The sequence below is a fragment of the Tasmannia lanceolata genome, unplaced genomic scaffold (assembly GCF_043159265.1).
Source record: "Tasmannia lanceolata isolate RefF3 unplaced genomic scaffold, GAP_Taslan_0.1 ptg000013l, whole genome shotgun sequence".
Taxonomy (NCBI): domain Eukaryota; kingdom Viridiplantae; phylum Streptophyta; class Magnoliopsida; order Canellales; family Winteraceae; genus Tasmannia; species Tasmannia lanceolata.
The window spans coordinates 42,954,196-42,979,152 of record NW_027518690.1 but is presented as its reverse complement, the minus strand read 5'-3'; the positions used below and the strand labels follow the sequence as shown (position 1 = coordinate 42,979,152).

Genomic DNA, 24,957 nt, shown 5'->3' with positions numbered 1-24,957 from the left:
CACTTGGAGATGCTAGTTTATCATGAAAAAAAATTCATGGTAGCCAAACATGCCCTTAATAACAAGACCGAGAAATTGAATTCCATCAATTTTTCTTAATTAGAGAAAGAAACTCTTGAGAAAATATTGTAGCATGTTATCTTACACAGAGCAACGAGACCTGTACAAAACCATGTGGGTTGCCTCATGATGGTCTACAAAGATCAATGGTCTAAATGAAACATACATGTATCCAAGTGGGACCCAAGACTTGATCTCGACGGTGACAATCAGCCTAGTCCGTCCCTTATTTTGATCAACTATATGAAATACTGACCTATACAATATAACTGAGTAGGTGAAGAGACCCAACCCATTTACACTTGAAATTTCATAAGTTGAGACATTTCGATTGTGTGGAATGGCTTTGATAAAGATGGAGTTCGAGCAGAGAACTTTCTAGAGATGTGTTGCATGGGTGGCCGAGTTTGTGGATTTGCATTTATGCACGCGAGTGCCATTGACACTGCCAGAACAACTTCATTTCCAACTTGGTCTTCGGGATTTGGGAGCCGTGGGTCTAACACATCCTTTAGCCTTAGATTTTGGCCAACTTCAGATGATGATGATAACAAGGAGGAGATTATATCTCCAGGGTGCCTTCCCATTATGACTTCAAGTGCTAAAACTCCAAAGCTATATACATCGCATTTCTCTGTCACTCTCATTGTGTAAGCGAGCTCTGCCAAAAAAAAAGAAAAGAAAAGAAAAAGAAGTCAAATGACATAAAATTTCTAGGTTAAACAATGCTCTTACCATTCAAAATAAGAGAGAAAATTCTCTTAATTGTATATACGCACTACAGTAAAATCCATTTAAGTTATACTGTTGGGACCAATGTGATTGTATTAATGTAAACACTTTTGATCTATGCATTCAAAGTATTTTATTTTTTGGGAAAATAAAAAAGAAGGCCTACAAACTGTTTGTATTCGTTCAAAACAGGTTCATTAGGTAGTAATCCTACCTGTTTTATGTAATTTTTTTATTAATATATAAATACCTTGGGGCAGGACAAATATGTGGAAAATATTAATTACTAATAGTTATAGAGATTATTAACTTAGGCTAATGGCCCAACAACCAGTCTTTTTACAATTTCAAAATTTTAAAGCCGTCTTAATTAAATTAGGCATGTGAGATAACAGCGTTCCCTTAATAACCAGAATGATTGCTTTCCGTAGTTCTGTTTCTTTATCCAAATGACGAAAATACACTTGGGTTGGGAATTTTTTTATTTTTTTTTAAATGGGTCTGTTTCTTTCAATGTAAAATGAGCGTAAAACGAATTTTATGCCCATTTTAAAGTAGGGAAAAGGAGGTAAAATTTGTTTCACACACATTTATGTCAAAAGAAATGGAGCCAAAATTTTGGATAATTAGTAGTCACCAGTCCATTCCTCAGAGGCTCAGAGTGACTTGAAAAAAATTTCCTCCAATTTTAAGGTAGTTTTTGTTTTGGTTCTGCAAGAATTAGGCCTTGTTTATTTTGGATTTTGAGAACCGATTGTGAGACCAAAAACTGATTATTGGACTTAAATGTACATTTAATTTTGAGTCCAACAATCAATTTTTGACTACCACACAATTTTCAAAATCCAAAACAAACAGGGCCTTAGGATATTGTATCTCTAGGGCGGGGCCAATCACATCAATTGTCTAAAACAATTTGTCCTTCCGTGGGCGAGCCCATTGACATAACTATCAAATAAGACCCAATTTTCTAAACATTTATACTGCAACAATAAATTATGCACAATACAGGAGAAACTAACCTGGAGCAACATATCCGTTGGTGCCTGCAACTTCTGTCCAATTGGATGAATCGGGCATTAGAATTCTGGCAGTACCAAAATCAGAGACATGAGCCTCAAATTCTGAGTCCAATAAAACATTGTTGCTGGAGATATCTCGATGAACTACTGGCGGGATGCAATCATGGTGCATGTATGATAAAGAATGTGCCACAACTTTAATAATATTCACCCTCTTCACCCAATCCAATTCCATTGCCCCTTCCTCACTGCTTAGTATATTAGCCAAATTTCCCCTTTCCATAAACTCATAAACAAGAAACATACATCGACGATGAGAGCAAAACCCATAAAGCTTAACAATGTTGCGGTGACGGATTTCTGTTAATGCTTGTACCTCATTTTTGAAACTTCTCTGATCAATTTGGCTGCCATCTTCCAACTTGTGAAGTTTTTTTACAGCTACTACTTGCCCTGTTGGTACAGATGCTTTGTAAACTCTCCCATATTTGCCTTCCCCAATGCAGTATTTGTCGTCAAAATCCTCTGTCGCATCGATGATATCTTTATAAGAAATACACCCATCCCAATTCCATATTGAAAATAGATCTTTATTCCTTTCATTTCTCTCTTCCTCTGCATTTCTTCTTCTGTGGAGAAAAATGAAAGAAATGCCAAAAACTAGAAGTAGAAGGAATAGTGCACTGAAAAGAGGAAGAAGGATCAATTTGATAACGTTGTGTCTCTTTTTTGGTTCTCCATTGTTTACTGGTATGGAATTGCATGGTTGCAAACCTTGCGCTTTGCCGCATAAACCTTTGTTGCCAACAAATGTCCCTTGTTGGAAGGCTTTGTTGTTAGGAAGGCTACCTACCAAATTATTGTATGATAAATCAATCGATGTCAAGCTGAGCATATTTTCTAGAGAAGAGGGAATTGACCCAAAAAGCTTGTTGTGGGAGAGATTTAAGATTTCCAGCATGTGTAATTTTTGCAGTTGGGGCGATATTTCTCCTGTAAGCATGTTACAACTAAGATCTAGCATAATTTGCAGCTCTGCTAGATTGCCAACTTGAAATGGAATGCTTCCATTCAAATGATTTCTGCTTAAGTTCAAAGAATGCAATTTCGAGCAATCTTCTAGTTGTTCTGGTATCGATCCACTAAGTTTGTTTGCTGATAGGTCCAGGATCTCCAAATTTGACAGCTTTCCCATTTCTGATGGTATCCGACCAGAAAGTTGGTTACCATTTAAACTCATGTTATATAAAGCTGTCAAGCTCCCCAAATCCTTTGGAATCTCTCCAATCAAAAGGTTTGAAGAAAGGTCTAGTAGTTCTAGTTGAATCAACTGTCCAAACTCTAGTGGTATTTTACCAGTTATCAAGTTCCCCGAGAGCTTTAAAGATGTCAAATTTTTACACTTGCCCCAACTTGGAGAGAGTTCACCAGACAAATGGTTGCAGCTCAAGTCAATGTATGTTAGATTTGGACAAACGCCAAAGTCTTCGGACATATTTCCGGTGAGCTGGTTTCCTTTGATAGAAAATGTTCTTAAGGATGTGCAGTTTCTCCAGCTTTTTAGGATGGGACCCGAAAGTTGATTGTAAGATAGAGCTAGAAAGGCTAGGTTTTTAAGATCACCCAAAGAGGTCGGAATTGCACCATTAAGAAGGTTATCAGACATTGCTATGAGAGCAATATTTTTCAAATTCCCTATTTCTCCAAGGATGGGGCCAGAGAGATTATTACTGTGGAGGTACAACTTGATAAGGTTGGTCAAGTTCCCTATTGTGGAAGGAATGGAACCCGTTAGAATGTTAAAGGACATCCCCAGATCAACCATATTTTTCAAATATCCTAATTCTTCAGGGATGGGGCCAGAGAGAGTATTGTTGTCGAGGTACAACGTGACAAGGTTGGTCAAGTTCCCTATTGCAGAAGGAATGGAACCTGTTAGAATGTTACTGGACATTTCCATATCAGCCATATTTTTCAAATATCCTATTTCTTCAGGGATGGGGCCAGCGAGCTTATTGTTGCTGAGGTACAACGTGACAAGGTTGGTCAAGTTCCCTATTGTGGAAGGAATGGAACCCGTTAGAATGTTAAAGGACATCCTCAGATCAGCCATATTTTTCAAATATCCTATTTCTTCTGGGATGGGGCCAGAGAGCTTATTGTTGTAGAGGTACAACGTGACAAGGTTGGTCAAGTTTCCTATTGTGGAAGGAATGGAACCTGTTAGAATGTTAAAGGACATCCTCAGACCAGCCATATTTTTCAAATATCCTATTTCTTCAGGGATGGGGCCAGAGAGCTTATTGTTGTAGAGGTACAACATGACAAGGTTGGTTAAGTTCCCTATTGTGGAAGGAATGGAACCTGTTAGAATGTTATCGGACATTCCCATATTAGCCATATTTTTCAAATATCCTATTTCTTCAATGATGGGGCCAGAGAGATTATTGTTGTTGAGGTACAGCGTGACAAGGTTGGTCAAGTTTCCTATTGCGGAAGGAATGGAACCTGTTAGAATGTTATAGGACATTTCCATATCAACCATATTTTTCAAATATCCTATTTCTTCAGGGATGGGGCCAGAGAGATTATTGTTGTTGAGGTACAGCGTGACAAGGTTGGTCAAGTTTCCTATTGCGGAAGGAATGGAACCTGTTAGAATGTTATAGGACATTTCCATATCAACCATATTTTTCAAATATCCTATTTCTTTAGGGATGGGGCTTGAGAGGCTATTTTTATCGAGGTACAAATGAGTAACGTTGGTCAAGTTTCCTATTGTTGAAGGAATGGAACCCGTTAGAATGTTATAGGACATTTCTAGATCAGCCATATTTTTCAAATATCCAATTTCTTCAGGGATGGGGCCAGAGAGATTATTGTTGTTGAGGTACAACGTGACAAGGTTGGTTAAGTTTACTATTGTTGAAGGAATGGAATCTGTTAGAATGTTATAGGAGATTCTCAGATCAGCGATATTTTTCAAATTTCCTATTTCTTTTGGGATGGGGCCAAAGAGATTATTGTTGTAGAGGTACAACGTGACAAGGTTGGTCAAGTTTCCTGTTGCGGAAGGAATGGAACCTGTTAGAATGTTATCGGACATTGCTAGATCAGCCATATTTTTCAAATATCCTATTTGTTCAGGGATGGGGCCAGAGAGCTTATTGTTGTAGAGGTACAACGTGACAAGGTTGGACAAGTTTCCTAATGTGGAAGGAATTGGTCCGAAGAGTGCATTATTGCTAAGATCAAGATAGGCAAGTTTTGGAAAGGAATAGAATTTGAAGTTATAGAGCTTACCTTGCAAACCTACACCTGTTAGGTTTATTTGAGTGACACTTCCTTCGTGGTTACATGCTATTCCCCTCCAATTGCATGGGCTTTTATTGGTGGCATTGTGAAGCGACCATGAATTGAGAGGAGCTTGGTTAAGGAGGCTAGCTTTCCAGCCGAGGAGAGCATCTGCTTCTACTGAATTTGCCGTTGTTGAACGGCAAGAAAGCATCAGAAAGCAGAAAAGTAAAGAGAAGAGGGAGAGAGATTTCTTCAAGGCCATGGTTGTTGGTGGTGTTTGAGTTTTTTCGGTCATGTTGGATGTAGATTTATAGTGAAAAAGCCGTGTGTCCTTCTATGCGGTGCGTTGAGGGGAATAATCGTGTAGCACATCTAATCTTGTAGCAGACAATTAATGTGGCCCCACTCGTATTTTTCTAAGCGTGTAAGAACCGTAGTCTTTTCTTCTTCTTGATCATTCACCACATAAACTTTGGAAAATAATTTAAATGACCAACGAGGTGGAGTTTTATTACTAACCTCATTTTTTTTTGGCTCTCCTTTCAATCTTTTTCTCCTCTTTTCTATTATTTTTCCCATGTGAAAAATAATTTAAATGACCAAAATAGCCAACTATAGAAATTTTCTATTTCTCCTTTTTTTAATGAAGACAAATGCTAAAAAGACTAGTTATAATAGAAAATTTTCCACCTCATATGAATTTAATAAGATAAAATCTAGTGAAAAGTGAGCCAGTGAGCCTACGTGGCTGCTCTCACATGCAACAACCAGCCACAAAATGCCTTCATGCAATGGACCCTAGCAAATCCCTTTCTATTATTTTGTGAAGACAAATAATAGAAATTTTCTATTATTTATAGTCAGAGTGCCCCTCAACGTCCCATATTTGTCAAAAAGTACAGTGAAACCCACTTCATAGGACTAATCCAAACCGTTCGCAGTGTTTTATTTCCATAGGTTGATCCTAACCAAATTTGCCATTGTTAGGATGTCAAGAAAGCGTCACAAAGCAGAAATGGGTGTTGTGATGAGCATGATATTGTAGATGTATTTTCCGGGAAATGATTTCAACAAACATGTAACACATTTCACGCAACAAGATGCTTTCGTGCAACTTTGCAGTGTTGAAATCATTTCCCTTCAATAATTGTAGATTGCATGTGACACATAATCTGCTTTCTGCTTTCTGCTTTCTGTGATGAATGCGACAATAAGTATAAAGACGAGGACCATGTAACACATTTCAAAGGGCCCCAAATGTATAGACGAGGACCTTGTAACACATTTCAAAGGGCCCCAAACCCATTGAAGATTCGCCTATTTATAGATGTCTACGGGGAGCATGTAACATATTTCGGAGTTATTCGCGTGTCTCACACTCTTGGTAGCATACGTGTGAGCCCCCATTCAGAAGCTTCTCCTATACTATCCAAAGGCCCCTACCTGCCCTTGTCTCTTCACACTGTATTGGCCTTGATCTATCATTCAATTCGTTTTCGATTATTTCTCCCAAACTAGGAGACTTCTTCCATCTGCTACCCCATTTTTTTTTTAATTTCGTTGTTTGTGTTCTTCCATATCCCTATTTACTAACTTTTCTCAATTAATTAATTATTGAAGATTTTTAATTTAGTCACTAAAATATATATAACTTAGCAATATTGCTGGAAATCTAAGGTTGACCGCTTGACCACCTTTCCACATGATTTTTTGGGCAGTGATAAATCGACCCCCAAATATCTTAAATCAACCTCCTAATATCTTAAATTGACCCCTGTGTCTCTTTCTCTCTCCTCTGGGTTAGAGAGAGAGCGGAGAGAGAAAGACACATAACGGGTCGTTTAAAATATATGGGGGTCGATTTATCACTCCCCGAATTTTTTTGGAACTCATTTACTTCTAAATTGGGAGCTTGGAATATGGGCTTGACCACATTGGAATTCTCTTTTGTGGGAGTTAATGGCCTAGGGACTTGGTGTTTTGTTTTGGAATTGTGTTGGTCATTTTACATTTGTTAATGGCTTAGTGGTAGCTTAAGGAAGCTAAGATTAGTTAAGTCTTGTTAGTCTTGGATTTAAAGTGTAGGGTTTATTTTTGGATCATGTATTTTCTTCATTTGCAAGCCATTTTAGTGAAATTTGAAGTCCATAACAACTTGGGCTACTTTCTTTGTGTGTTTGGTATCAAGAGAACAATTTTCTTCTCTTGAATCACATCTTCTCCCTCCAACCTATTTGGTTTTATTCCAACAAATATATGGCAAAGAGATTTCATGGGTTTTGCCTTTTGGATAATATTGATCAGTAAATTCACAAAGGAATTGGAAGAGCCAAATATTTTAGCATGCCGGGCCACACATCTTCAGCATTGGACCTGTTAGAAATGAGATTAGGGTTTAGAAGAGAGGAAGAAGAAGAGGAGTGAAGGATGGAGAGTCTCTCCACTAGGGAGCTCCTCATGTAAACGATGAATATATAGGCCCAAACCGGGGCAACTATGTACAATGACCCCGTTAACTAATGTGGGTGTGGGTCCTAAATGTATTATGCTGTGGAGTGTGTCTCCTCACCTTGTTGTTGTTGTTGTTTTTTTTTCTTCCCTCTATGGCTGCTTTGTTTCCGCGGAGATCATGGCATGGCCCCAAAGTGGACGACTTAAATGATCATAGATGGGACCTACTTACTTGATAATTCCTTATCAGTCACACGCTAATAAAATTTGGCTCCAGACCGGTCGGGAGGAACTTCCCTCCCGACCCCTTAATAGTGGGGGTGTGGAAATATCAATTCCTAAAAAGTAGGCTTGGATTTGATATTTCCACCACCCCTGCTATTAGAGGGGCTAGAAGAACTTCCTCCCGACCGGTGTGGAGCCAAAATATTGTTCCTGCTAAATTTGCTAAGGGCCCGTTTGGATACCTCATGCATTTGTATTTTGATTTGGATTTGAGTTTTGGATACAAAACACATCAATCATCTTCATGATCATGTTTTAAGAGAGAGAGAAAGAGAGGGTGAGGGAGGGAGGGATGCCTCGCTGCTGCAGGAGCAATGTCAAGGAGCAACGATGGTGACGGAAGTTGCCACAAACGTTGATTTCCAAATAATGTCTCGCAGAAAAGATTTGAAAATCAGAATTTTTTGCAGTTACATAACTGATTTGGAAATTCTAAGGATCTGATCTAGTTCAAAATATCAACTAAATCCATGGAGATTAAGGGTATGGTCCCAAAGTTGACTACTTGAATGAACATATATGGGACCCACTTGGATGATAATGCCTCATCAGTCCCATGCAACTAATCTGACTAGTTCTGTTTTGTGTTGATTACCAGGTCTGTAATTAAGTGAATGACATGTGTGAGTTGGTGTGTGATGTGTGTTGAACGGATGGGCGTGCCAATTTGTAAAGTAAATAACCAATGCAGATTATGTTTATATAATATTGTAGCATGTTACTTTACACATCTGTCAAATGAGCAATGGGAACAAAAGCTCCAAAACCATGTGGGTTGCCTCACGATGGTCTACAAAGATCAACGGTATACATTAAAAATACATGCCATCCAAAAAAAAAACAGTAAACATACATGTCCCCGTGTGGGACACAAGACTTGACCTCGAGGTGGCTATCAGCCTAGTTTATCTCTTATTTCTATCAAATACACTGACCAAATAAGCAAAAGTGAGTAACTTGCAAAGTATTTTTCTTTCCTTTGCATAAAAGCAACTTAGCAAGATTTGAAAAGGTAAGAATTTATATAGTGGCTGACCGTGAGATTTACAAGGGCAGGGGTGAGGATTGGAATCATACTATTAGTCTAATTTGTAGGGCCACCTCACTCATACTTTTTCTCTGCATTATTACTTTTCTTCTGCTGTGGTCTACAAGGAAGAGGGATTGGAGCTCATTTATTTCCAAACCACATGACTTTGACTTTTCTAAGGCCCAATGGAGAAAATGGACAAAAAATTAGCTGTCTGACAAGTGTTTTTTCTTTGCACAAAAGTGAGATGCAATTGAAAGAGGAAAGAAGTGTGATTAGTTAGAGATTTGAGGTCAAAATGTTGTTTAGTGATCAATAGCATTCAAGTATGGGAATATTATTGCCTTTGGCGTGGGTGTGAGGATATAAGAAGAAACGACTAAGCCTTTAAAAGAAAAAGAAAAAGCAAAAAGAGAAAAAAAAATGACTAATTAAGCTGTGGACATCAAGGGCATGGCCCCAAAGTTGACTACTTAAATAAAACTCACATTTTTCTCCTTTTTTTTTTTTTTGTTCCAGACGTTAATGGAGATTGGGGAAAGTAAAAAGGTTGGTAGAAAAAGAAGGGATAACTTTTTTATCCCTTTTTTATGGCTTAATGTGTGTTTTGAGGGTGGAAGGGTATTTTGGTCAAAAACCTTGTTAGGAAAAGCAAAATGGAACCCTTTGACAAGTTTGAAATTCAAGGGGTCCATCTCACTATTTCAGATATTTTGAGGTACTGTTTGACCAGATTTTCTTAGAAATATGAATAAATTACTCCCAACTCACTAACTCATATTGTACCAGTTATCAATAAAGAGGCCTTGCCGTTTTTCAGTTATTTTAAGTTTTTAACCCTTCACAAAACTAAAGCGATAGACCCCCACTTTCGTTCACTTAAGAGAAGTTTAATACAAAGCCAAATTACACCTGCTTAAAACTATTTATGAAATCTCCTACCTAAAAATTGAGATATTTCGTCAAATTATAAGCACACTTTCTCTGTTTTTTTCCTTAATATTGCACGTGGATGATGATTCTCCCGCAACAAACCCTCGTGCTTGGAGGAAACTTGATCTCAGACTTTGTTCTGTCACAACCTATGCTGTCATAAAATATTGCTTTCACAACCTATGATGTACCTATTATTTTAACTTTTAAGCACCCTGTATTCCTATGTCTGGAGATTTTAGAAATGTCAGTAAGATCCAACTCAAAACCTATATCCATTATCTTTTATTACATGATCATCATAGCAAGCGTCCCTTTTCTTTTCAGATCTTTTAAGGTCATCATTATGATTGTGCTTGTTAAAAATTTCAGCATTTTATTAATTTGATTGACCATCAAGAAAAAGATGTCTACAAGATCTTAGTTGACTTAATTTTCCTCAGTATTATCTCCTTCGTATGATTCCACTCTATTAGTTAGATCTTCTTATTCCTTCTCTACTTTGAGATGCATATTGTACTCCTGATTATGAAAACCTTGATCTTCATCCTCTAGACACTGATTGAACCTCTCCTGAGTTGCATCCTTGTTATAATTTTCGATAGTCTCCATTTGATTTTGGTTTTTTGTTTATTGTACTCCTGAGTTGTTCGATCAAATATCAAGGGTGACGCTTTTTCAAAGGGCATGCCCAATCAGGCATCATATAAAAACTCACATATTCTAGCAATTAATATAATATTAAAATCAAAATTAGAATGAGAGTAATTTTTTTTTATCAATGATCTGAAATTTTTTATTTCCATATACTTTTATATGAAAATCACCACTCCATGTATCATGTAGCATTTGACCATATGAAGTTGTGAACTCTTTCAGAATCACTTCACAAGAATAATCCCCAGCATCACCCCAGGGAAGAAGAAAATTCATTTCGTTATAGAAAAACATCACAATTTCCAACTAGAAAAGTACATAGAACTTCTTTTTATCCTGAAACCAACCATAGCCCTTGATATTCTATACTCATAAGAGGCTTGAAACAAATTTAGAGACTATATTTTGAATTGGAAGACACTTTTAAAACGGGATCCCTTCCCGAAAATTAAAAGGGGTAAATATAGCCGAGCGATTTTTTATTTTTTTTTGAAATGGCGGAGAAATTTCATTAAAGAAAAGTGGATGTGGACCGAGAAGGATCACTACAAGAGAAAAAGAAACACAAAAACAAAAAAAGAACAGAAGAAATACAGTTCTCACAGAGGAAGGAAATCAAACCACTCCAAACCCATACATCTGACCCTCCCCTAGCCAAAGCATCTGCCTCCCCATTAGCCGATCGCCGCACACAATTGAACACTATAGTGGAGCCCGAGATTAGATTTTCTATTTCATAAAAAAATAGAGGAAAATCTCCATGGGGGAACCACCTCCCCCTTCAACCATCGAAAGGCATGGCCCCAAAGTTGACGACTTAAATGATCATAGATGGGACCTACTTACTTGATAATTCCTCATCAGTCACAAGCTGCTAAACTTGCTAATTGGATTTCCAATTGTAAGAATCCAATCATGTGTACAAAAAAAGCTAAAAACTTGCTAGTTCAAAGGCGTTTCTGCAACAAACGATCAGTTTGGATCTTCCAATAAGGTGGGCCCAATGTATTTTCTAATTTATGGGTGTTATATGGTGTCCATATGTAGATGCACACATTTTGTTTTAAAATAGTGGAGCCTATCTTGTTCAAATAACTAAACCATTCAGTTTTTGAGCTCAAACAGCCCAACCCAAGTAGCACGTACCCCAAATTTTTTCTATATAGGAGGATCCTAACCTTCCTATCACTCGGTAGAGTTTTCTATACGGTGTAGTTTGTTTATTTTTATTGGCAAAGATTTACATTACTTTTCTAATGGGTGTAGTTTATCTACATATTAGAGGGTTAGAATAGTAAGATGGATATGATTTTGGAGCAATGCATATTTACATTGGAGCCCAACAAATGAACGGTTTTGATCTTCGAACAAATAGGACTCAAGTGATTTTTTTAGAAGATATGTACATTTTATGATGCGCACAAATGGATGTACAATTTTTTTTTTTTTTTTTAAAGATGGGCCTACCTTATTCAAAGATCTAAATGAGTGAAATGAAATGTATTCCTCTATTTTCTTTCCACAGCCACCTCCTTTTACTGTAAAAAGAGTAGTCATAAGTACACTAGAGAAGGGTGGCCCGAGGAAGAAAGGGATTTGAGTAGTCACCTAAACAATTTAATTGCTAAGCGGATCACGTTGAGAGAGAGAGAGAGAGAGAGAGAGAGAGTAATTTTGTTATTTTAAGTACTTCAATGAAGAAAAGGAGCATAATTTCGTTATTTTAAAAACTTTATTGAAGAAAAGGAACCGAACTTTGTTTTGGGGATGTTGTGTATTTATATTCTAAACTGTGAAACAACCAAGGTTTTAAATTTTGGTTTCGGGGGTAATTTCGGTCCTCACTAAAACTGAAATTTCGGCTGAAATTCGGTAGAAGTGCTCCAAATGTTGGTTTTTTGGGCCCAAATTTCTGAAATTTTGGTAATTTCGGCTGAAATTCTTAAAAGAAATGAAAAATTAATATTTTATCAAAAATTTTGCCAAAATTTCCGAAATTTCGACGGAAATTTGGTAAATTTCGGTTTTGGAACGTTTCAGTTTTGGTTTCTGTCCTAACCAAAATCCGAAATTTCTGTCCAAAATTTCTAAAAGCTTAAGCAGTTTGAGTTGCTATTATTTGATCATTTTTATACTTCAACACTCCCCTTCACTTGTGGCCCCTCTTTTTTTGGGTTGGCCTTGCACCTTGCACATGTGGCCCCTCTTCTAGGTTTGGCTCAGGGGTGTAAATGGATATTCGGAAATTCGATTACCGTCCGCATCCGAATCCGTTTAAAGCGAATATTATCCGAATCCGTTTCAAGCGGATATTATCCGAATCCGTTTATGAGATATCCGGCTCTTAGCGGATGCGAATCTGGTAAATGGTATATCCGATCCGTTTAACATCCGAATTCGAGAAGTAAATCCTTTTTATTTATTATTAATAATATTAATAATATTTATTTTTAGTAATGACACACTATCTTTTGTTTCTATAAGAAAAGTGAATATTCTTTTTAGAAAAAAAATATAAAAATAAAAATAGCCCAAACCCATTCCATCAAAATAGCTCAAACTCATTCCATCGTATACAAAAAAAAAAAAAAAAAAAAAAAAAAAAAAAAAGGGAAAAAACCCAAAGACCACTACCAACACTATCATCCATCCCCATCGCCTCCCTCTCTCTCTTCCTTTGTTTTAAAAGGAAGAAGAGGATCTTATATATTTTAGGGTTTGAGAGTTAATTTTATGAAGAGAATGTAGAGGTCTAGTTTTAAGGTTTGGAAAATTCATTCGAGTAAGTAGGAGAAAAAAGATAAAGTGCTGCAATAAAATGTTCGAATTTACCGGATAAACGGATACGGATAATATCCGAATTCGAACAATATCCGACGGATACGAATTCGGTAATAGATATTAAATATCCGTCGAATCCGAATCCGACTTCGAATTCGGATAGTGTATACTGTAATCGAATTCCGATATAGCCATATCCGCTCCGAATTCGATCCGTTTACACACCTAGTTTGGCTTACATGTGGACTTTGTTGGTTGGAAACATACGATGTAAAATAACCAATTACTCAGAAAGTTTAAGCCGTTAGAGTTGGTGTTATTTAATCATTTATACTTAACATAAGCATATGAATGTTTGGCAACTATAAAATATGCAAGGACTCTAGCAAAATTTTTACAAAGCAGGGACTAATTGGCAGAATCCCTTATTTAAAATAGTTTTCAACGGAGAAAAGAAAAAACTGATCTTCTAAACATTAAGATGTTATAATCAGATGGCGGATACCAACAAGCAGATGGTGGGCCCCAACAGTAATCAACACTACAACAATCAAGGATAATATCCGAATTCGAACAATATCCGCCGGAATCGAATTCGGTAATAGATATTAAATATCCGTCAAATTCGAAACCGAATCCGAATTCGGATAGTCTATACTATAATCGAATTCGGATATAGCCATATCCGCTTCGAATCCGATCCGTTTACACCCCTATTCCTGGGGTTGGGCAATAGATTTGTCCTTTTTTTCCCACATGAAAATCATTCCTATGTTTGTGCATGACCTATGAAATTTAGGCGACACTCCACATGTGCTAGATAATTAATTCAAGGTAATACCCTTTCTGGAATTTATTATATACCTTCCTGGGTTTGGACACTTAAAAAGTCCTTTTTGGAATGTATTATAATATACATTGCTGGGCACTTGAAATGAGCAATTTCCTAGTTAGCTGGGCACTTGGTTTGTTTTTTGTCATTACTGATGCACTTTGGAAATGTCGACAAAATGGCAAAATACTTAGCAATCAATTTCCATGGTTTAACATGATTGGAGTAGCACTAATTTTTCTAACATGGTCTGCTTTTATTCCTCTGGCCTTTGGGAAATTACTAAATGTGCTTTTTATTTTTCACAAATGTACTGTTTGAGACACATTGCCCATCTCTGATTCCATAAATCTGCGGCACTCAAAATGTTTGGACAGGAGGAAGGGGCCGAGGCAGGGGTGGTTATCAGACAGAGGCTCCTAGGGGCCGTTTTGGTGCCCGAACTTTTGGACAGGGAAGCGGACAAGACGGCAGCGACAGGGGCTACAGTAACAAGCCAAGGGGAAATGGTTTCCACCAGCGGGGTCTGCGTCAAGAGAGGGGTGTCCTGGTGAACTAATTTTCATGGAATGGTGTGAACCCATCCGAAGCCTCAGATTCTTAGTTGACAGGTGATTACTTAAAGATTTGAGGTCAAACTGTTGTTTAGTGATCAGTAGCATCCATCCGATGGGCCACAGAGTGACTTGGGAGTGAGGAGATAAGAAGATATTTTTTTTCTTCGCTCTATGCTGTTTTGTTTCCGCGGAGATAAAGGGCATGGCCCCAAGGTTGACGACTTAAATGATCATAGATGGGACCTACTTGATAAATTCCTCATCAGAATAGTAAGATGGAGATGATTTTGGAGCAATGCATATTTACATTGGGGCCCAACAAATGAACGGTTTTGATCTTCGACAAATAGGACTCCAGTGATTTTTTTAGAAGATACATGATTTTAGTGGACAGACCATTTCCTCACATCCCAGTGATATCCTAGCCATCCTATTATTATAACTTGTCCTAAAATTCATCTCCATTGGATGATCTACAAGGAAGAGGAATTGAGGACTCATATCTTACATACGAATGGCCCTTGTTTCATTTACTTCCATACCACAAGTTGTTTTCTACGTGTAGTAATGAGATTTGAAAGAAGAAAGTAGTGTGATGATTCACAGATTTGATGTCAAAATGTTTGTAATCAGTAGCATCCATCGGAAGGGCCTTATAGTGACTGTTGGGCCCACAGGGGAGAGACCCCACCCCAACCCACGCGGCCCCACCATTTCCGAACCACTCATTTCCTTCCAACTCCTAGAAATCAACATCATCTCCACCCAAGATCTCTCTCGGTGGGGCCTTGATAGATGAGCAGAGACCCAAGGAGTGAAGAGTAGGAGCCCTGTTCTTCCTTCCCAGAAATATCTCATAATCCAGCCTGTTTGTATTTACTTGGGTGAGGATTGGAATCATAGTATTAGTCTAATTTGTAGGGCCACCTCACTCATACTTTTCCTCTGCATTATTACTTTTCTTCTGCCGTGGTCTACAAGGAAGAGGAAAGTGAGATGCAATTGAAAGAGGAAAGAAGTGTGATTAGTTAGAGATTTGAGGTCAAAATGTTGTTTAGTGCTCAATAGTATTCAAGTACGGGAATATTATTGCCTTTGGCGTGGGTGTGAGGATATAAGAAGAAACGACTAAGCTGTGGACATCAAGGGCATGGCCCCAAAGTTGACGACTTAAATGATCATAGATGGGACCTACTTACTTGATAATTCCTCATCACTCACAAGCTGCCTACGTGGCTGCTCTCACATGCAACAACCACCCACAAAATGCCTTCATGCAATGGACCCTAGCAAATCCCTTTCTATTATTTTGTGATGACAAATAATAGAAATTTTCTATTATTTATACTCAGAGTGCCCCTCAACGTCCCATATTTGTAAAAAAGTACAGTGAAACCCACTTCATAGGACTAATCCAAACCATTCATTTGTTGGGCCACAATGTAAATAGGCTATATCCCATAGATCGTCTCCATAGGATGATTCTAACCATCCGATCAATCCCTCTATAGATCAGAGGGTTAGGATCAACCTATGGATATGATTTTTCAGGCACAAGCCCTGTTGCATGATCCTAGCCGTTTAATTTTTTGGCCTAGGCTATGTCTCTGTAGATTTCTATAATGTAATGTAACAATGAAGAGAATGACGTGAGCTCTGTCGGTGGGGCCTTGATAGATGAGCAGAGATCCAAGGAGTGAACAGTAGGAGCCCTGTTTGTATTTGCTTGGGTGAGGATTTGGAATCATTCTATCGGTCTAATTAGTGGGGCCACCTCACTCATACTTTTCCTATGCATGATTACTTTCTTTCTGCCGTGGTCTACAAGGAAGAGTGATCGAGGACTCATATCTTACAAACGAATGGCTCTTGTTTCATTTATTTCCAAACCACATGACTTTTCTAAGGCCCAATGGAGAAAATGGACAAAAAACTAGCTAGTTGACAGGTGTTTTTTCTTTGCTGAAAAGTGACAATTGAAAGAGGAAAGAAGTGTGATTACTCACATCCCAGTGATATCTTAGCCATCTGTATATGAACTCTGAAATCTCCGACTTTGATCTGAACTTAGACTTTGAATTTGTTTTATTGAACCTTTAATTCAGAACCATATTTGATATGCACTTATAACTGTTTCTGCCTAATGAATCAGCTAAGATCTTTGAACTTAGTTTTGACTTTGACTACCTGACCCTATTGAATACTGTCATGTTAGATAAAGGACATGGCCCCAAGGTTGACGACTTAAATGATCATAGATGGGACCTACTTGATAATTCCTCATCAGATATGTACATTTTACGATGCGCACAAATGGATGTACATTTAAAAAAAAATTAGATGGGCCTACCTTTTCAAAGATCTAAATAAGTGAAATGATATATTCCTCTCTTTTCTTTCCAGAGCCACCCCCTTTTAGTGTAAAAAGAGTAGTCATAAGTACACTAGAGTGGGGTGGCTCGAGGAAGAAAAGGGGTTGAATATACCATTTCACCTAAACAATTTAGTTGTTAAGCGGGATCACATTGTGTGTGTGTGTGTGTGTGTGTGTGTGTGTGAGAGAGAGAGAGAGAGAGAGAGAGAGAGAGAGGGAGTAATTTTATTATTTTAAAAACTTTAATGATGAAAAGGAGCAAACTAATTTTGTTATTTTAAGAAATTCGGTAGAAGCGCAAATGTTGGTATTTTGGGCCCAAATTACCGAAATTCCGGTAATATCGGCTGAAATTGTTAAAAGAAATGCAAAATTAATATTTTAATAATTTTATCAGCAATTTCGCCGAAATTTCGACCGAAATTTAGTAAATTTCAGTTTTGAAATGTTTCAGTTTCGGTCCTAACTAGAATCTGAAATTTCGGCCGAAATTTAAAACCTTGGAAACAACCAATGTTTATATGCTGTTGTACATTGGATCCTCATTCCTCGTTTTGGAAACATCTAAACATACACTCAGGTGAGTTCGCAAACATTTAATAATGAAATCCCGATCGTTTATTTATTGGGCTACCACAAGGACAGACCATTTCCTCACATCCCAGTGATATCCTAGCCATCCTATTATTATAACTTGTCCTAAAATTCATCTCCATTGGATGATCTAAACTTCCCATCTCTGTAGATTTCAATTATAACCCTTACATATCTGAGCTTAAACAATCGACATATCTAGCTAGGGAAGTGATATATTCACCCCCTTTTCTTACTTAGGACAGCCGTCTCTGGTGTAATTATGAGTACCCTTTTACACTAGAGGGGAATGTCCCAAGTACGAAAAGGGGCAAATATATTATTTACTTCTAACCATTAGTCTATTTGGAGTGCCCCCTCATTACTTTTCATCTAGATCATTACTTTTCTTCTACATGGTTTCGTCACTGCCGTGGTCTACAAGGAAGAGGGATTGAGGACTCATATCTTACATACGAACGGCTCTTGTTTCATTTATTTCCATACCACATGTTGTTTTCTACTTGTAATAGTGAGATTTGAAAGGAGAAAGTAGTGTGATGATTTACAGATTTGAGGTAAAAATGTTTGTGCTCAGTAGCATCCATCGGAAGGGCCTCATAGTGACTGTTGGGCCCACAGGGGAGAGACCCCACCCCAACCCACGCGGCCCCACCATTTCCGAACCACTCATTTCCTTCCAACTCCTAGAAATCAACATCATCTCCACCCAAGAATCTACCACTTGGAGATGCTAGTTTATCATGAAAAAATATTCATGGTGCCCTTAATAACAAGACTGAGAAATTGAATTCAATCAAATTTACTTAATTAGAGAAAGAAACTCTTTATGTGGGAGAAAAACCCTGGGAGATAGGTGGGAAAAAAAAAAAGTCCTAGAAGTATCCTGGTAAAAGAAACACTACCTTCTAGGTTGCATGCTATTCCCGTCCAATAGCATGGGCTTTTAGTGGTTGCATTGTGAAGCCACCATGAATTGAGAGGACCTTGGCTCAGGAGGCTGGCTTTCCAAATGAGGAGAGCCTCTGCTTCTACTGATTTTGCCTTAGAATTATTAGATTCCAAGAGCACATTAGCGCATAAACAAATTGCGTTTGAAGAAAGTGGTGTAAATGGAGAAAATTGCTCTCAGTGGTCATTTAAAAAAAAGATAAAGAAAAAAGCAAATGACAATGATAAATCGAACCCCATATATCTAAAATCGACCCCATATAAGGCAGTGCTTAGAGAGAGATAGAGAAAGAGGGGAGAGAGACGGGGATCGATTTAAGATATTAGGGGGTCGATTTACCACTGCCCAAAAGCAAATGGGTGAGACATGGAGGCACCTTTCGTTTTCTTTTGCTTACCTTTACCTCTTCCATCCGGTGCTCCTTTTTTCTTACCTTCCTTTCGTCCGTGTTTTTTAAGATTTTACCACTTAAATTTGGAAAGTCCCTGAAAATATCAATCTAAGTTCGTTTTTTAAATTATCAAGGATAAAGGTTTGTGGTATTGGATAAAAAGATTCTATTACCCTCTTCTATGACAGAGATCTTCCCTCCTCCCTCCTCCCTCCTCCCTGAAGTAGTAATAATAATAATAATGGGTAAAATCCAGAAAATTCAAGAAAATTCCCATAAATATTAGAAAATTCAAAAGGCATTCGGAAAAATCTAGAAAGAAATTCCGGGTGCAAAAAGACTATTTTTATGGGATTTTGAGACAATTTTGAAAGGATGTAAATGTAACATTTTCAATTTCTCAAGAGTTTTATGTAATTATATTTTTTTCCCAAAATTTTTCTCGAGAGTTTTTCGTGCTAGTCAGTGTAAGTTGTATGTTCCAATGAAGAATTTTTACATAAGAGTGTGCATGGCAATACCAAAAATCCGCTTATGTTCTAATGAAGAAACTCTGCCCAAAAGAGTGCATAGCAGTGTCAGAAATCCACTACTCCCGATTAGTTATTCATATGGATAGTCAGTTTGAGCCATTCTGGGGGAAAATTAGGAAACAACTCGTTTAGGTAGCATAAAAACAGAAAAAAAAAAGAATTAATTGCCTAGTAGGTAAAAAGAATTAAAGGAATAAGGCTGGGGACTGGACCTTAAAGCTGGAATCAATCGGCTCTCAAAATCCACAACAAATAGGGCCTTAGGATATTGTATCTCTAATGTGGCGCCAATCACATCAATGGTCAGTTTTCCAACTTGAATAGCTCAAGTTCTTTAGACTTTTAGGATTTTCCAATTCCTTTAAGTTTCAAATTTAACAAAGCAACTAAGCATACAAAGAAAGCGAACAATTACTCTAAACATGCAAAAGAACAAGACAAACAATCTACGATGCAAATTCTAAATATACAAATGAAGTAACTAAACATATGATAAAACAACTAAACATACGAGATCACGCAAGAAGAATTAACTAAACATGCAACTACGAACAATGCAAAAGATGAGCTTTGGAAAGGGAAGGAAAGAGGCAGAAGATCCTTCGGTGAGTGAGCCCAATAACATAAAAACCAAACAAGAAGTAATTTTCTAAACAACTATGTTTCAATAATAAAGCAGGAACAATATATGAGGAACTATCCTGGAGCAACATATCCATGAGTGCCCGCAAGTTCTGTCCAATTGGATGAATCGGGCATTAGAAGTCTTGCAGTACCAAAATCAGAGACACGAGCCTCAAATTCTGAATCCAATAAAACATTTTTGCTAGAGATATCTAGATGAACTATTGGTGGAGCGCAATCATGGTGCATGTATGATAAGGAATGTGCCACAACTTTTATAATATTCACCCTCTTCACCCAATCCAACTCCATTGGACCTTCCTCACTGCTTAGGATATTAGCCAAATTTCCTCTTTCTATATACTCATAAACCAGAAACATACATCGACGATGGGAACAAAACCCGTGAAGCTTGACAATGTTACGATTACGGATTTCTGTTAATGTGCGTACCTCATTTATGAAACTTCTCTGATCAATTTGGTCACCATCTTCCAATTTGTGAAGTTTCTTTATAGCGACTACTTGACCTGTTGGAAGAGATGCTTTTTAAACTTTACCATATCCTCCCTTCCCAATACAATATTTGTCGTCAAAGTATTCTGTTGCATCGACGATATCTACATACATAAGAAATACACCCATCCCAATTCCATATTGAAAATAGATCTATATTCATTTCATTTCTCTCTTCCTTTGCATTTCCCCTTCTCTGGCGGAAAATGACAGAAATGCAAAAAACTAGAAATAGAATAAACAGTCCACTCAAAAGAAGAAGAATGATCGATATGATAGCTTTGTCTCTCTTTTTATGTTCAAAAGAAGAAGAATGATCGATATGATAGCTTTGTCTTTCTTTTTATGTTCACCATTATTTATTGACGTGGAACTGAATGGTTGCAAACCTTGAGCTTTGCCGCATAAACCCTTGTTGCCAACAAATGTCCCTTGTTGGAAAGGCTTGTTGTAAGGAAGACTACCGACCAAATTATTGTATGATAAATCAATGGATGTCAAGCTGACCATATCTGTTAGAGAAGATGCCAGTAAGCTTATTGTGGGAAATATTTAAGATTTCCAACATGTGTAATTTTCCTAGTTGGGGCGATATTTCTCCTGTAAGCAAGTTACAACTAAGATCTAATACATTTTGTAGGTCTACTAGATTGCCGATTTGAAATGGAATGCTTCCATTCAAATGATTTCTATTCAATTTCAAATATTGCAATTTTGAGCAGTCTCCTAGTTGTTCTAGTATTGATCCACTCAGATTGTTTTCTGATCGGTCAAGTATCTCCAAATTGGACAGCTTCCCAATTTCTAGTGGTACTCGACCAGAAAGTTGGTTACCATTTAAAATCAGGTCAAATAAAGATTTCAAGCTCCCAAATTCCTTCGGAATCTCTCCTACCAAATGGTTAGAGGAAAGGTTGAGCACTCTTAGTTGAATCAAATTTCCAAATTTTGGTGGTATTTTACAAGCAATCAAGTTCCCTGAGATCTTTAAACTTGTCAACATTTGACACTCGGCCCAACTTGGAGAGAGTTCACCAGACAACCGGCCAGAGAGCTTATTACTGAAGAGGTGCAAGCTGGAGAGCTTAGTCAAGTTTCCTAATGTGGAAGGAATGGAACCTGTTAGAATGTTAGAGGACATGTCAAGTTCAACCATGTTTTTCAAATCACCAATTTCTCTAGGGATGGGGCCGGAGAGTCTATTGTTGTAGAGCTACAAGCGGGAAAGGCTGGTCAAGTTTCCTAATGTGGAAGGAATGGAACCTGTTAGAATGTTAGAGGAAATGTCAAGTTCAACCATTTTTTTCAAATAACCAATTTCTTTAGGGATGGGGCCAGAGAGACTACTGTTATAGAGGGACAAGTGAGAAAGGCTCCTCAAGTTTCCTAATGTGGAAGGAATGAAACCTGTTAGAATGTTAGAATACATGTCCAATTCAACCATATTTTTCAAATCACCAATTTCTTTAGGGATGGGGCCAGAGAGACTATTGTTGTAGAGGTACAAGCGGGAAAGGATGGTCAAGTTTCCTAATGTGGAAGGAATGGAACCTGTAAGAATGTTAGAGGACATGACCAACTCAACCATATTTGTCAAATCTCCAATTTCTTCAGGGATGGGGCTATAGAGCTTATTGTTGTAGAGGTACAACATGACAAGGTTGGCCAAGTTTCCTAATGTGGAAGGAATGGAACCTGTTAGAATGTTAGAGTACATGCCCAACTCAACCATATTTTTCAAACCTCCAATTTCTTTGTGTGTTGTAGTTGATCTTAAACGGACCAACCTGAGCATGAAGCAATGTCATCATAAAGTGGATGAGGAAACCTTATGAAATCTCCATATCCATTTTCTTCAATTAGAAGGCTGCGTCGTTCATTTTCATTATGTGCTCCCATAACTCAGGCGATCACATTTCATGGTGATCATCCTAAACATTAGGGTGTTTGCCAGTGCTTTAGATGATCCTCTAAAGTGTCCCTCCTCTACTAGCAGAAACTCCTTGGTAGTGAATTCCCTATCGTTCTTGGAATCAGGAATCCGGCCACGGATGGAGGAAAAAATGTGCTCTTCATGATCATTAAGCACATGCGGTTGGATCTTTCCCATTTTTTTTTATAAAGGGCCTTGACCGAGAGTGTACTTTTAGTCGTAGGCTTTGGCGGCTCGTCTTGTCATAGAGCATAGTAAAAAACCAAACACCCTAACACAATGTGGATATGATACTCCCGCTTAACAAAATTGGTCCACTTAGGTTTTCTATATCAGACATGTATCTTTAGATAAAACTAGGGTTCAACGTCGTAGAAACAAATATGGGTTCGCAATTAAGCTCAAATTCTTTAACACTATACAAGTCCATAAAGTGTTTATCAGTTTAATCCACACAATAAATCAATCTAACATTTAGGGAAATCAGTCAGATTGCCCAGAACCATAGAGAACACGAGTGTGAACTGGATGAGTCACCAAGTGTGCTGTCATGGGCCGTCCATTGGGCCAGGCCACGGCGCACAGTTGGTTTATTCTCCAATAATCACATCACCATGGTTCTGGCGAGAAACCAGGTGTGCCACCATGGGCTGTCCTTTGGGCCAGGCCATGGTACACAGTTGGTGAGACCAATTAGCGTCAAACAACACAAGTTCAGGGCGAACATCACCTTTGGGCAGAAGTGGCCCTGATTTGGATTGCCCAATCCTAACCTTCTCATTCCACCAATTTCCATAAAACACCTGTCATCCGTTGCGCAAGTGGTGTCCTGTACAAATGGATGCAACCTTAGAGTGGTTTCTTTAATGTTCAACAACATCACAGACATGGTACAATTTAAACCACTTAACATCAAGTGATTCCATTCTTCCCAAAATAGAATCATGAGTTTTCCATTATCATAGAAGGTGACAATTTTATTGTGATCTTAATTAGCCAGGACAACAAAGTCGAAACAAACAAATATTATGTCATAAGCAAGGAAAACCATGAATTACAGCAATCCTCACAATCGGAGTGGCTAACAAACTTTTAATGAAGTTTGGGTCAATCGGTTATTCCAAATAGAGAGACTTTCTCTTTGATCTTGGGCGATTAAACCTTAGAGAAAAATAACCTTTCTTGGTTTCTTTAATTTTCAATAAATAAAGAGTTAAAGAAACTTACTAGACGCTCTACAATGTGTTAGGATAGAAACAATTAAAACCCCTTTGATTCACCTTGCTTCACAGTCTATCCGTGTTCTCCTTCCCTTTTGTTGTGGATCACTAAGAAAAGAGAAACACAATAATAACCGTGTGCGAGCAGAGACCTAGGAGGCTATATTTATAGATATCTTGGAAAGGAATTTGCTCTCCATCAAGCTTCCTTCCGAAAACACAAAATCCCCTCCTTTTTCATTTCATACCTTATCTTGATAAGCCATAAGAGTGTTTTAATCTCTTACAACAAGTAAGTCTTTGAGTTACATTAGAATACCAAGGTAGCCTTAGATCCTTGCCGTTGATTTCCACCAAGGCCACCCATGGTTGGGATTTAATCCTAACAGTCAAGACCTATTCGATCACATGCCATACCTTTTGGGGAGAGATCCCCTCCTTTCATTGGACAGACAGAATTTCCTGGCCTTTACAGATAATTTGAAATCTCAGATGGACACTCCCTATAATATTTTAAAAAAAAATACATTGGAGCTAGCATGGCTCCATGACCTAAACCGTTCATTTGTTTCGCCTTGACATGGATAGGGCATGCTTCAATAATCATATCCATAAGATGAACTTAACTCTTGGATCAATTGAGGTTTTTATACTGTCACTCTATAGATTAGATGATTTTTGGGGCATGTCCTATCCATTTCGGGGTCTAAAAATGAATGGTTTGGATTATAGAACAACATATTCTGTACTGTCAAATTACTATCACCTATGCAGATGATGTTTTTATAATATTGTAGCATGTCACTTTACACATTGGTTAAAGGATCAATGGGAACAGAAGGTCCAAAAAACCCATGTGAGTTGGTTCAGGCTGGTCTAAAAAGATCACGTCTAAATTAAACATACATGTCCCCATGTGGGACTTCATCTCCACGGTGACTTGATACCTAGTCCGTCTCTTATTTCTACAAACTATATGAAATACAAACATGTACATATACAATATAACTCAGTAGGCAAAGAGACTCATCCCTTTTATACTGGAAATTCCATCAGTTGAGACAGTTCAATTGTTGGAATGGCTTTGGAAAAGGTGGCATTCGAGCAGAGAACTTTCCAGAGATGTGCTGCATGGTTGGCCTAGTTTGTGGGTTTGCATTTATGCACGCGAGTGCCACTATCA

General features: G+C 37.8%; 1 pseudogene across 1 annotated transcript; it reads right to left on the bottom strand.

The window, feature by feature from the left end:
• Positions 1-215: 215 nt before the first annotated feature.
• Positions 216-23,278, bottom strand: LOC143890168 (uncharacterized; annotated as a pseudogene). The gene is made up of 4 exons (XR_013255134.1): positions 21,657-23,278; positions 21,366-21,434; positions 1,815-5,039; positions 216-721 (listed from the first exon to the last, which is right to left on the bottom strand). The product of XR_013255134.1 is annotated as an uncharacterized LOC143890168 (transcript).
• Positions 23,279-24,957: the final 1,679 nt, after the last annotated feature.